Source organism: Lonchura striata, chromosome 7 (genome assembly GCF_046129695.1).
Source record: "Lonchura striata isolate bLonStr1 chromosome 7, bLonStr1.mat, whole genome shotgun sequence".
In the NCBI taxonomy this organism is placed as follows: domain Eukaryota; kingdom Metazoa; phylum Chordata; class Aves; order Passeriformes; family Estrildidae; genus Lonchura; species Lonchura striata.
This window is the reverse complement of record NC_134609.1, coordinates 15,568,858-15,581,185: the sequence shown is the minus strand read 5'-3', so window position 1 is coordinate 15,581,185 and position 12,328 is coordinate 15,568,858. Positions and strand designations below refer to the sequence as shown.

The window sequence follows — 12,328 nt, the reverse complement described above, 5'->3', positions numbered from 1 at the left end:
TAACTGCTTCAAACTATGATGTCATATTGAAATATTTTGGTTCATATTCTTTTTAGTTCACCTCAGTTCCTCAAAGAGTAAGGCTGTATTTCCAAAGTTACTCCGGGTGAAGGTTGAAATTTAAAAATAGATCAGTCCCCAGAAGGGAATGGGAAGTGTTCAGCAGAGCCACACTTGCTCTGCAAGGCAGGGTGTTTGCAGGCAGTCTGTGTCAGGAGGAAAGGGTTGGATCCAGATGCTGTGCCATAACTACTGACCCTGAATCATCCCTCAGTCCCTTGCTAAAAATGTGTGCTGTGTGTATTTATTGCTCTCCAACTGCTTTCATTGAGTGTCCTTGGAGCAGTCTGGCCCTGGAGCAAAGCTGTAATTGCTTGTGGTTTTAAGTGCTCTAAATCCACCTGTGTATTTTACAAATATGTTCAGAGGAAAACCAAAAGTAGTTAAATGGTTTTAACACATTTGAAACCACTATAAAAATAAGGGATAGACAGAAAGACTGGTAAATGTAGCTATGGAATAACGTACTCAGTGACAGAACTGTAACAACCACTTTTATTTTTTTACTTCACAAGTGAAAACTTTAAATATAGTATAAAAGAAATATCAAAAATTCTTTATTTTGTTGATTTCACTGTGTGGCATTTGAAATGTTCCCTGAAATCGAGTTTAAATTCAAGGTTCTGTTTCCCCCATTTCCAATGGAAACAAACTATAGTGCTCTTGAAAAAAAATTAATTTTTTTCTGGAAAATTATAAAATGAAGCTGCTGGATCTTACAATTTTTTTTCCTATTTTTATTTTTTGATCGAATTTGACAGATAATTTTATTTTATGAAAATCACAACATTGATAGAGATTTAATCAGAGGGGAACTAACACTGCTGCTCATAACACTGCTGCTCCACCTTAGCCCCAATGACATCCTTAGTCCTGCTTCCTGGGGTTGTTTGCTCAGGAGATTCCTCAGGCCTCTCTTATAGCAAGAAGCTGATTTTAATAATTAAACTTCTCTCTAGGCATGTGGCTGGGGAAATTGTCTTCAAAGCTGGTAGGGCCTGGGGCAGACCTGGGAATGGAAACTGAGGATAATGTGATTAAGGGCTTGCAGGGATACAGCAATCCCTCAAACAAACTGGGGTTTCATGTTAAAAAAAGAGATAAAATTCTTAGACCTAAGTAGGCTGCTTCAAAAGCAATTATACTGGGAAATGAGCTAGAATAAATCTTGCAGAAGTACAGGCCCACAGCCATTATGTGAACAATATTTCGAGGCAGGGCCTCTCTTTGTTGCTCAGCACAAGGAAAGACAGCTTGGATGATTACTTACCTCCACTGAACATCCTGAGAGGGCTGAGCATCACTTCCCTTTCCCTGCTCTGTGAACTATCAGGGAGTACAACCAGAGAAAATCTTCACCAGTCCCTGCTCAGCACCTGGAGTCCAGCAGAGACTGAAGATGCCCAGCAAAGTGGCTGAGTCACTATCTCTGGAGGTGCTGGAAAGATGTGTAGATGTGGCACTTAAGGACATGGTTTAGTGGTACCAGACTCGATATCTTGAAACTCATTTCCAACCAAAACAATTTTATGATGCTATGATGGTAAGACAGCTACACTTTGCTCAATTTCTATCTGACTTATATCCAGCCAAATCCTCTATCCTCCCAAAACATCCCTCAACCCTGTTGATCTTGGTCAAAAATAGAAACCTGGAAAAATTTAATCTGTCCTAATACTTTCAGGAAAGATGCTGACCATAATGTGCTTTATCTGTAGCAGGTGCCAGAGTTTCAATTGACAGCAGCCGTAGAAAATGTACCTGTTCAACTATCTGTGTTGGGGCAAGAAAAACCTCCAAGCCACCAGCAGCCAAAATCTCCTAAGAACAATCTTGTTCTGCACTTTGGAGGAGGCTGAGGTCCTTGCACTCACACAGGATATTTTGAACTTCAAGTACCTCCCAAGAAGAGGCACGGAAATGGTGCTGCAGCCCTGAAACCCAATGCATTCTGCTTATGTTCCCCTCTATTTAGTTAGAAAAGTGGTAAACATTGCAGAGCTTAACCTTGTAACCTCAGTCAATTCACATTAAGTTAGTAAAATGGAGCAGAATCTAGAAACAATCAGCATTTGTGGCTTTCTAGGCCTTTTAAGCTCATTTCTTTGCAATGCAAACCTCTCTCTCCAATGATTTGTTCGGCTTTAAGTCCTCTGAATTCCAAGCTTTTATGTTATTACAAGCTTCCTTTTACTGGCTGTGTCTGTGCCAGCAGGTGCATGAACTGGGAGGCCCATGGCAATGTGCATTTTATTACTTCCAAACAGACCGTATTTTCTGATTCTTACAAGTTCTGGAGGTATTACTCAATATTTGGCTATTAAGGTTACAAGAGCAGATACACCTCACTTCTGAGGCTGCAGCTAGGACTGTCAAAAATGCTACTGGGTAATTGCTGTTTGAAATGTGTGTGCCAGCTGGGAAACCTGCACATGTGGAAAAACACGAGAATCAGGAATAAAGAGACATCATAAATTCTGCTAAGAAGCAGCAAGATGCTTCAACCAGGATTTCTGATTATGTCAGAAGGAAACCATTCTACTGTAATAAAGTTGCAGGGCTAAGCTCCTACCAGACCCTGCTTAGGAGGGCTCCTGGGCAGCTCCAGCACTGAGGTGAGGAAGGTCAAGGCAGCATCCCGGGGCTGTCATTCAGGAAGGAGCAGACTTCTTTCCATCACTTCCAAATGAGCATCCTGCCTTACTTGCAAGCTGTTTGCTGCCTGTGATGCTGCCTGCTGCTTCTGCATGGTTCTGGTTACATGCTCAGATTTTTCTCTGGTAGGAAATGTAAAAGAGTATATATACTATAACAACTCGGCAAAGGTCTTTGAGAGAAATAAAGTCTGGTATCTTCATGAAAAAAAGATGATTTGTTGGTCTGCCATTAAACTGTGTGTATGCAGCTCTGCTCAGAGCTATTTCTGGTTTCTATTTAAACGTTCCAACAGCAGTGGAAATCCATTTACAGGAAATCAAATAGCAGACAATAGGGAAATACCTCAGCAGGAAAAAGCATAGGCTTTTATTTACAAAGAACTAATTCTTCCAAACAAGGGAGAGCAGCAGACACAGTGTCAGACTCCCTTTCCCTTCCCAAGTGACTGCTAAAAGGGACAGACAGTGCACTTTGACAAAGTGTTTACATGTGGCTTCCCCGACAGCCAAACTGGGTGTTGCTGAGAGCCAGGAATGAGCAATAAATGATGCCACTGACTTTCACCTTGCTGCAAAAATTTTCATCTTGGAAGACAGGAAACCCTTTTGGACACTCTTCACACCTTGAAAAAAAAAAAAAGGCTTTGCATTAGTACAGGGAAGTTGGAATGACCTTCAAGAAAGGTGTGATGCACAATGGAACCCAGGCCACTGATAATTTATTTGCATCCTTGCTCTGTCAAAGAGACTTGAGGAACATGTTCCTTTATTACAGTGCTCAGTCAGCTTTTTCTTTTGCCTTTTGGAAAAGGAGACTCTCAGGAAGGGGTTGTGATTCATTTTGTGCCTGCTTTGAAGAGACTGTTTTGGGGGAAAATACATTTCTATTTTTCTGCAAGCTGTTAAAATTGGGCAATTTTAAGCGGTGGCCTTGCTGACACTCATACAGATTTTGTAGCCTGTCAGTGCTCTTAGCAGGCTGAGTACTGGTTATTTTCTGCAGGCACTTGTCCTTGACCAAACCTTTAAATAAAAGCATTCCTACACCCACTTGTTCTCCTGAGTCCCTTTTCAACAGCTCTCTTGCCTGCAGGCTTTTATAGCCTGTGGTCTGTTTATAGGTTTAACTTTATAGCCAGTCTAATTAGTTGCTGTGATAAGGATAATTAGGTAATTAGGATAATTTGGATAGCACACTGCGAAGCTTTTCAAAGCTCTTTTCTGGAGAGCTTTGTCTGCCAGAGTGTAGTCAGTGACACTTGTCTGATCTAATGGAAAACAAAAAGCCCAAATATCTCTGAACATGATTGATGGCAGAGAGTTAACATCCAAGCCAGAGGGCTGAGAATGAGTAACTTGGAGCCACACTCTGGGGGCTGAACTCACACAGTCACAGCTGAAAACACACGACATGACAGCTCACAGGATCTTGTATGTTCCAAAATGAGCACTCAGATCCCTCTGTTCCTCACCTGCTGAGTTTTGATGGAGACAATGGTAAAGCACTATAAAAAATGGTAAAGAAGCAGGGAATTCTCCTTCTCTTCATATCCTCAAATGCAAATGGAATGATTTCCTGAATGGTATGCTCCAGCCAAATACAAGGTATAGTAGGAATGACTAGAGATTTTCTTGTTTCTCAGAGGGTGAGTCTGCAAGATCCTGAGCCTCTATTCTCTGAATGTCTGTGACTTGATGGATTTTCTCTTGTAACCCCCTTTTCTCATTCCCTTTTCTCTTCAGATCCTAATTTATCTGTTGTGAGCATGGAAGTAGGAATGTCAGTGGGATCATATTTGCAGAGAGAGCCTTAGGTAGAAAAGTTTGGAAGCACTTCCCTGTTCCTAATTGCAATTGGTGACCAGTTTGCAATAACCCAAATTGTTTCAAGAGGTGAAGTGTTGTCCAAAGATCATGGAGAACTGAAAAGCAAGACACAAACTAGGAATAAACAGGAAATTTGCAATTAACAAAGTGAGGAGAATGGACATTAAATACCCAGTTCAATTTCTAGCATTCATTGGAAGGAAACAATTGATCAACCATTGGAATTTAAGATGAGGAAGAAGAAGATACAATATCTATTAAACATGTTGCAAGTTCATGGAGAAAGAAATGCGAAGGCTGATAACTTAGGAAATTCCTAGTTCATGACAACAAATTATTCAGCATGGAGAAGAGATTCCCTGAGCTGCTCCCAGAAACTTTCCCCTCTGTGTCCATGCTGGAAACACGAAAACACTGACCAAGGGGAGCTGGAGGGAGTCCCAGCCACAGCCCCACCTGGGCACTGCCAGGGACAGGCACGGATGCAGGGCACGCCCTTCTCTGCCCTGCGATGTGCAGGCCACATCTGGAACAGCAGTGTCAAAGGATCCCAGCTGGCAGCTAACACTGCACAGCTCCTCCAGCAGCTGGCCAGAGATCAGTCCCAAGAGCTGGGCTCCAGAGAAGATCTGAGGTGAAGCTGAAACACCAGGAAGTGTTGTGAGAGCCTGCTCTTCGTGTAATCCCAGGGCACAGAGAGAAATAGATTTCCTGAGAAATTGGTTTAGCAAAGTTTTAAACTGGAGACAGGCAAGGACCCAATCTATATAGGGAAAATATGCAAGATCCCTGCCAAGTACAAGCTGAATTACAAACACTGTGGGCTGGAGCTCCTCTAACCTGCAATGCATTAGACTGGAGCAGTTCAGGCAATACTGGTGGGGGCAGGGGTAGAAGTCTCCTGACTGGTGCATGAGGGCTGGTCTTATACAAGTCTCATTCCTGATAGATTAAAACCTGCATTCCCTCTCGTGTCTGCAAAGCAGATGAACCAGGGATTTCCTGGTTAGGGAAGACAAGGCACTCTTCAATACAAAGAGAAATCTTAGAGCGAGGCTAAAAGCCAAATTGGTTCTAAATTTCTTCCAGTAGTCTTCTGGGTTCTTCAGAGTTATTAGCCTTTGTAAATATATGCTACAATTAGCTGGATTGATTGCCCAAACATATATTGACTAGAGCTGCTCAGGACATTTTTGCTGAAGTGATTGAGTAAATATTTTTTCCACAGTAATCTGTAGTGATAATGATAGTTCTCATCAATATTTATAACTTTTTTAACATTAAAAAAAATGTTTATTTACTTTTCTCTGGTTTTAGTTATTTGTTTACATTTCTGTGTCATTCAGTCTTCCAACTAGCATGCCATAACCTATTGTAGATGAGTTGTGGCAGTTATATTTTGGGATGAAAAAGAAGGATGTGTGTAGCAAAGGGGAAAGTGGCCACAGGCACACAATGTGTTTATCAAGTGAGTTGATATAGGACATAAGAGACAGCACAGGATATGATAGTTATGTTATAATACCTGCTGTAATAACCATTATTTATTTTTTTTCTGTAATAAATAGGGGCAGCTGCTACTTCACAATGACAGAAACATCCTGTCTTTTCTGGATTATGTCTCCTACCAGTGTTAGTGTATCCTAGCATTCAGAACAAAGAAGAACTCATAAATTGGATGAGCAGCTATTGTTTAAAATATTTTAACATGATTCCCAGTGAAGACTGGAATGGCTATGTCTCAAAAAATGATGTAAAACTAATAAAAGTAACAGAAGAATAAATATATATGAGATCTTTTTTTTCCCAAAAAGGACATTTTTTTCTGAGTGTTTGGAATAAAATATTCAGTGAGTTTTTTTCATTCTGGCTCAGAATGAAAGGAGATTTTCAAATTTTACAGTAATAGCAATACCCATACATAGAAATTCCATGTTCATAGAGAAGTGCAATGTTTTGTTGCTGCTTTTTGGCCGTTGTCCTCTTTATCCATGCAAGGGTATTGCAGCTCCCTGACTGAAGCAGACCTATTGTACCCAAACTTTGTGTCCCCAGCAACAGCCAGGACCTACTTCTCCTACTTCTCCTACTTCTCCTACTTCTTTTCCTTAGCAGTTAGAGTTCTTTAGCCTTCTTTCTTTCAGGCTGGATGTTCCTTTCAAAAAATATGTTATCAATAGTTATGATGGATTTAAGTATTAGTGTTATCTCTATAAATGTCCATTCTTTTTCTGAGTTCTCTCCCTCAGTGACATTGTCTGGCAGCAAATTGCACTATGAAAAATGCAATTAAATTGAGTAATATTTCCTTTTGCTGGCTTTGAATTTGTTTCACTGAATTGTCATTTCTTTGGCTGAGGATTTTTCTATTATAGGTCAAGGAGAGCTATATTTCCCTGTCTCTGTTCCCTGACACTTTTATCATTTATACAGTTTATCATGTATATTCTACTTCTATCCTGCTTGGCATTTAGCAATCTCTTCTCAGATATTTGTCCTCTACATTCTTTGTTATGTTCATTGCCGTTCTCCAAAGTCTGTGTAGAGGGGATGCTTTTTGTGACAAGTAATTGGAAATGCATACTAGAACTAGATGGAAATTTGCTGTGTTTTCATCAGAACAAGAAGTATTTATGGTGGAACAACTTTTGGTGAAAGACGCACATACATTTATTTTAAATTTGTAAAACCTAAAAAAAATCAATAGAGCAACACTTTTTCACTTGAAAAAAAAGTTGAAAAATACTTTTCTTATATCCATGTTTGCAAAATAATTAAACATTCCAGGATGACCAAAAATAGTTTTGGGAATTTACATGCAGATATTTCTGGACAATACTTTTGGGATAAAGGTTATACACTAAAATTGCTTGTCCATATCACATTCATCTCAGCAAGTCTAGCAAACACCATGCTATTGAGATTGTCTACCTTACAGCAACTAAATGCTATTAACTTTTTGGGAAAAAAATGAGAGATCTTGGTCTGTCAGACATCTCAATTGATGTGTGGATAAAGGTATCAGGAAATACATCAAAAAATCAAGGCCCTAAAGCTGTGAAGCATCTTGTGTTCAAAACTTCTACTGCTTTTGGAAGGAGTTTTATCCGGAGCACAGCGAAATTTGACCAAAATGGGCTATTTTAGGAGGTCATACAGCCTTTGCCAAGCTATTCCCCTTGAGCTGTCAGACCAGTGGGGTTCTCCAGGTGTTATTAATGCTGAAAGCTTTTTGCTTGGACTAGCATGGAGAGATAGGGCTGTCTCCTGGGAAGTTAAAAGGCTGCTTTGCACATAATAAAAGATGCTTTAATACCATCCCATGGAGATTCATCTTGTTTCTAATCTATCAAAACTTAACTTGTGCTTCAGGGGCCTTTGGACTACTGCCCAATTTGCCTTGCCCATTTCTCATAAAAAAACCCAGGAAAGTTTGGCAGCATCATCATTTCATGAATGAAGCAGATTGATGTAAACAATGTTGTAATTTTAATGGGGTCTATACTTACAGGCATTAGTCCCACTCTGACCCCATACTCTAGACTCCTGCTGACCTGGGGGTTAGGCTCGTCTGAAGATAACATGAGTTTCTGTACCAGTCCCTAGATTTATTAAAGCTTGTGTTGACTTTCAGCCTGTCTGCCTAAAATATACATGGGGAAGGACAGCTTGCTTTCTGCACCAAGTGCTGTCTAAGGGAAGTGTCTGCTGAGTTTTTGGTCCTGGGCCAAGTTTCCTGCTGTCTAGCATTAGGGCTTTGGCAAGGCAGCCTAGGCCCTGTCACAAAGAGAATCTATAAAAAAGGTTTTTCTCTGTCATCACACATAATTAAGGACAACATTTTAATCAAGCTGCTCCCACTTAATTGCAGTGCTTTGTGTAGCTACCCTGGACCTGCTGTTTTAAATAGATTCAGTGCATTTGTCAGGCTGGGTCAGGCTGGGAAGATGAAACCTCACTGGAGATATAGAGAAGTAAATTATTTTGTAAGGAAGGAATGTGCTCATGTCATGGTGTGTTACAAAAAAACCATGGTTAGATGCAGTGGGGACTGATTGCTGTGGTACTGTGAGCAGTCAGCTCTAACTCTGGTAACTTGCTGTGGTTTAAGAGACCACATGGAGAGTTGAATCCTTCAGAATCAAACCTCAGGGCTGGGCAAGCAATTTTGATTGACTGATAATTTTACTTTTATTTAAATAATAGACAGAACAATGAAAAGAATTTTTAGGTGCCTCACACATGGAAAAATATTCCTAAAAGTTCAAAACCTGTTTTTATTTAAAAAAGAAACCAAAGAAGAACTCAACCAGGAAGCCATGACTGGTAACCTTTTGACCATTCACAGCCCAATTACTCCAAAACCTCTTTGCTGAAAGTTGTTTTTATTCAGCAGCATGCCTAGGAAGTCATCATTTTTAGACCCTATCAACTCAAGGTATAGGAGACAAGAACATTTGCCAGACTTGTGGAGGCTTAAAAACTTTGGTATATAGCCAGAAGTATCCCACAGGAGCACTCAAGGGAAGGAAACTCATGAAAGGAGACAATCCTTTCATTGCTGAGCCCTGGTGATCTCTTGCTCTAAGTGCTGCAGAGAAGGCAATGGACAGACCTCTTATCCTGAGTTCATGGTGCCATGATCCACCCAATCCTTCATGCATTTTGCTCCAGGTTCAGCTTGTGAACTGCAGCTCAGTATGGGAAAAACAAAGCCAATGTCACCCTGGTTTTCAAAAAGGGCAGGAAGGAGGACATAGGGAGCTATGAGCCAGTCAGCTTCAGGTCAGTCTCTGAAAAGATGATGGAGTGCCTCATTCTGTAGAAGATCTCCATCCATATGGATGACAAGAAGATGAGGAACAGTCAGTATGAATGCACTAAAGGTAAATTGTGTCTGACCAACTTGATTGCCTTCTACAATGAAGCAGCTACCTGCACTCCAGCATGAGTGCATGCACTGTAACATTTATTGAGCAGCCTCTGAAGACAGCTGGAGCTGCAGCTCCAGGTTTGACCCCAGCACTGCCAGAGGATCTGATGCACAGATGGGTTGAAGGAACTCCTAGAGGTAGAGCACAGACATCCTAAGAGTCTGGACCATCTTAGCTTTATGTCCTAATGATAATCAACTAGATTTTCTACTATCTGAATGAATACTGTCTGAATAGCCCAAAAGGCTCTATGGCAGTCCCAACAGGTCCCGTGCAAGAGCATAAGATCTGCTGCTGCTGGCATTATCTGTGTGAATGTTTACAGCTGCAGATTCTGGGCTGAACCCCACATGCAGGTAACTTAATTTTACAAATCAGAATCAGTAAACAGGAGGCAAGAGATAAATCCTTTCACCTACAGTTGTTGTTTTGTTTCTCTTCCTATGAGATGGCATGGGCTGTGCTGCTGTACAGGTCTCCAGCAAAGGACTGGTCCTGGCTGTGATCTTCCCCATAAGAACTATGCAGGCCTCAACCACTTTTTGAGAGTCAGAGAGCTGGTGGGGAAGAGAAGCTACACTGGCCTCTGTGTTGCCTGGCTTGGCTGATATTCCCCAGTGCAGTTCCAGGCCACAGACCTGTTTCACGAGCTTGCCCAGAAGAGGCATACAATGTCCAACATGATGGGACCTGCAAAAGTTTCAGAAATACCCTGCCCTGGGATTCTTCATTCTCCCCTTTGTGGTCAGTTCAGGTTACTAAAACGTCAGCCCTGCCAGCATTGTTGGTTTCTTCTCAATGATTTTGGCCATCACCCACTAAAAATCGCTTTCCTAATTCCTACTCCAACCACAGATATTCACAGCAGGGGAATAAATAACTGGATTGACCAGAAATAGGAGATTGGGAAGCCAGTGGTGGAAATCCCCTTTTGGCAACTGCTCCATCTGTGGATAAATGCTGAAGGAGAATTGTGCAAAAGGGACAGCACTGCTGCAAGCACTGGCCTCCGCTGGACAATCTGTACTGGATCGTATTTCAAGGACATCTGTAAACATCATCCTCTTTCCATCATGTCAGGTGCTTTGCAGGACTAGAGAGGATTTACAGCTAGGCAGCATGGGAAGGATCAGCTGAGGAGATGGTCCTCTTCTCATTCCAGGATGACTTTCCAGCAGTTAGCAGACTTACAGCCCAAGCCTTCACAATCCCACATCTTCCTAATCTTTTACAGCACAAAATCACCTCGTGCACACATTTGTCTTTGCAATGGAACACAATGGAAACACTTGCAAAATCTGTTATGGTATCTCAACAGCAATGAAAACAACTCCCTGTAGTATTTCCTCAGTGGAAAGAAGGAACAGGTGGGCCAGTAACTTCATCTGCCATGCCAGCTGTATCCTCGGAAGGACCTGACTTGGCTAAAAGTTTTGGATCTCAGCAGAAGCAGCCTGCACAAAATGCAGATGAACATCCAGAATCCCAGGCACCAAAAACACCATTACAAAGGACATTTGATTGCCTCACTGATCACTGAACACTTCTTGTTGCCATGGAGTTTTTGAGCTTGGCTCACAATCAGCTGTTGTGAAAGTAAACATCTGACTGCAGTGAGGGAAGGGCAGTGACAACAGCAGGGAGCAGCAGGCTTCAGGTGTTAGCATTCTGCTAATTGCAATTAGTTACCAGAACATGGGGTGGAACTCCCGAGGTCTCTATTCTCTTTCTGCCTTTACTGTTATGGGCTCTATAATCTGTGGCAAACCACTTATTTGTCCATTTCCCAGTTTCCCTTTATCTTCCCTAAGATGTTAAGTTTTCCCAGCTATGGACCTTATTCAGGGTCTTTAGGTGCTACTGAAATACGAAAATATAGCAATACAAAAACTCCTCTGAGACCTTGTTCTTTGCAGAACAAGGCAGTCACACCTCATCATAGCGGTGTGGATAAGGTTTGGATAATGTGACATATCTTACATACTTCCTTTTGTTTAAGGGTGTTTAAGAGGCACAGTACATTTATTTAAAGAGATGTTAATTTACTGTACACAAGCTTCACGGCTCTGGACAAAGGTGTCTTTTGCATTCCCTAACTTCTTAAATAAGGAAAGCTTCCTCAGGGCTGCCTTAGCTTCAGCTCCTGGTAGGAGATGACCATAGAAACAAGTGGTGAAATGATCCATGTTCTAATGAGGGACAGCTGCTCCATCAGATCCCCCCTCTTATGTACAGAATTGACAGAATTACTAGGTTGGAAGAGATCTTAAAGATCATTGAGTCCAATCCATGAACCTCAATTAAACCATGGCACCAAATGCCATATCCAATCTTTTTTTAAACACATCCAGGGATGGTGACTTCACCACCTTCCCAGTCAGACCGTTCCAGAACTTTATCACTCTATCCGTAAAATACTTTTCCCTACTATCCAACCTATATTTCCCTTGACACAGCTTAAGGCTGTGTCCTCTGGTTCTGTCAGCTGCTGCCTGGAAAAAAAGACCAATCCGCACCTGACCCCAGCCACCTCTCAGGAAGTTGCAGAGTGACAAGGTCACCTCTGAGTCTCCTTTTCTCCAGGCTAAACACCCCCAGCTTTCTCAGTCATTCCTCACAGGACTTGTGCTCCAAGCCCCTCACCACCCTCGTTGCCTTTCTCTGGATGCACTCAAGCATCTCAACATCCCCCCAAACTGAGGGGCCCAGAACTGGACACAGCACTCGAGGTGTGCCCTCACCAGTGCTGAGAACAGGGGAAGGATGACCTCCCTGCTCCTGCTGGCCACACTGCTCCTGATACAGGCCAGGATGGCCTTGGCCTTCAATACACTGCTGGCTCATGTTCAG

General features: G+C 41.9%; 1 long non-coding RNA gene across 1 annotated transcript in view; it reads right to left on the bottom strand.

The window, feature by feature from the left end:
• Positions 1-3,065: 3,065 nt before the first annotated feature.
• Positions 3,066-12,328, bottom strand: part of LOC116183786 (uncharacterized) — a 54,111-nt gene continuing 44,848 nt past the window's right edge. Inside the window, exon 2 of the long non-coding RNA XR_004148479.2 lies at positions 3,066-3,340. This is a non-coding gene — a long non-coding RNA (uncharacterized LOC116183786). The remainder of the gene's footprint in view (positions 3,341-12,328) is intronic.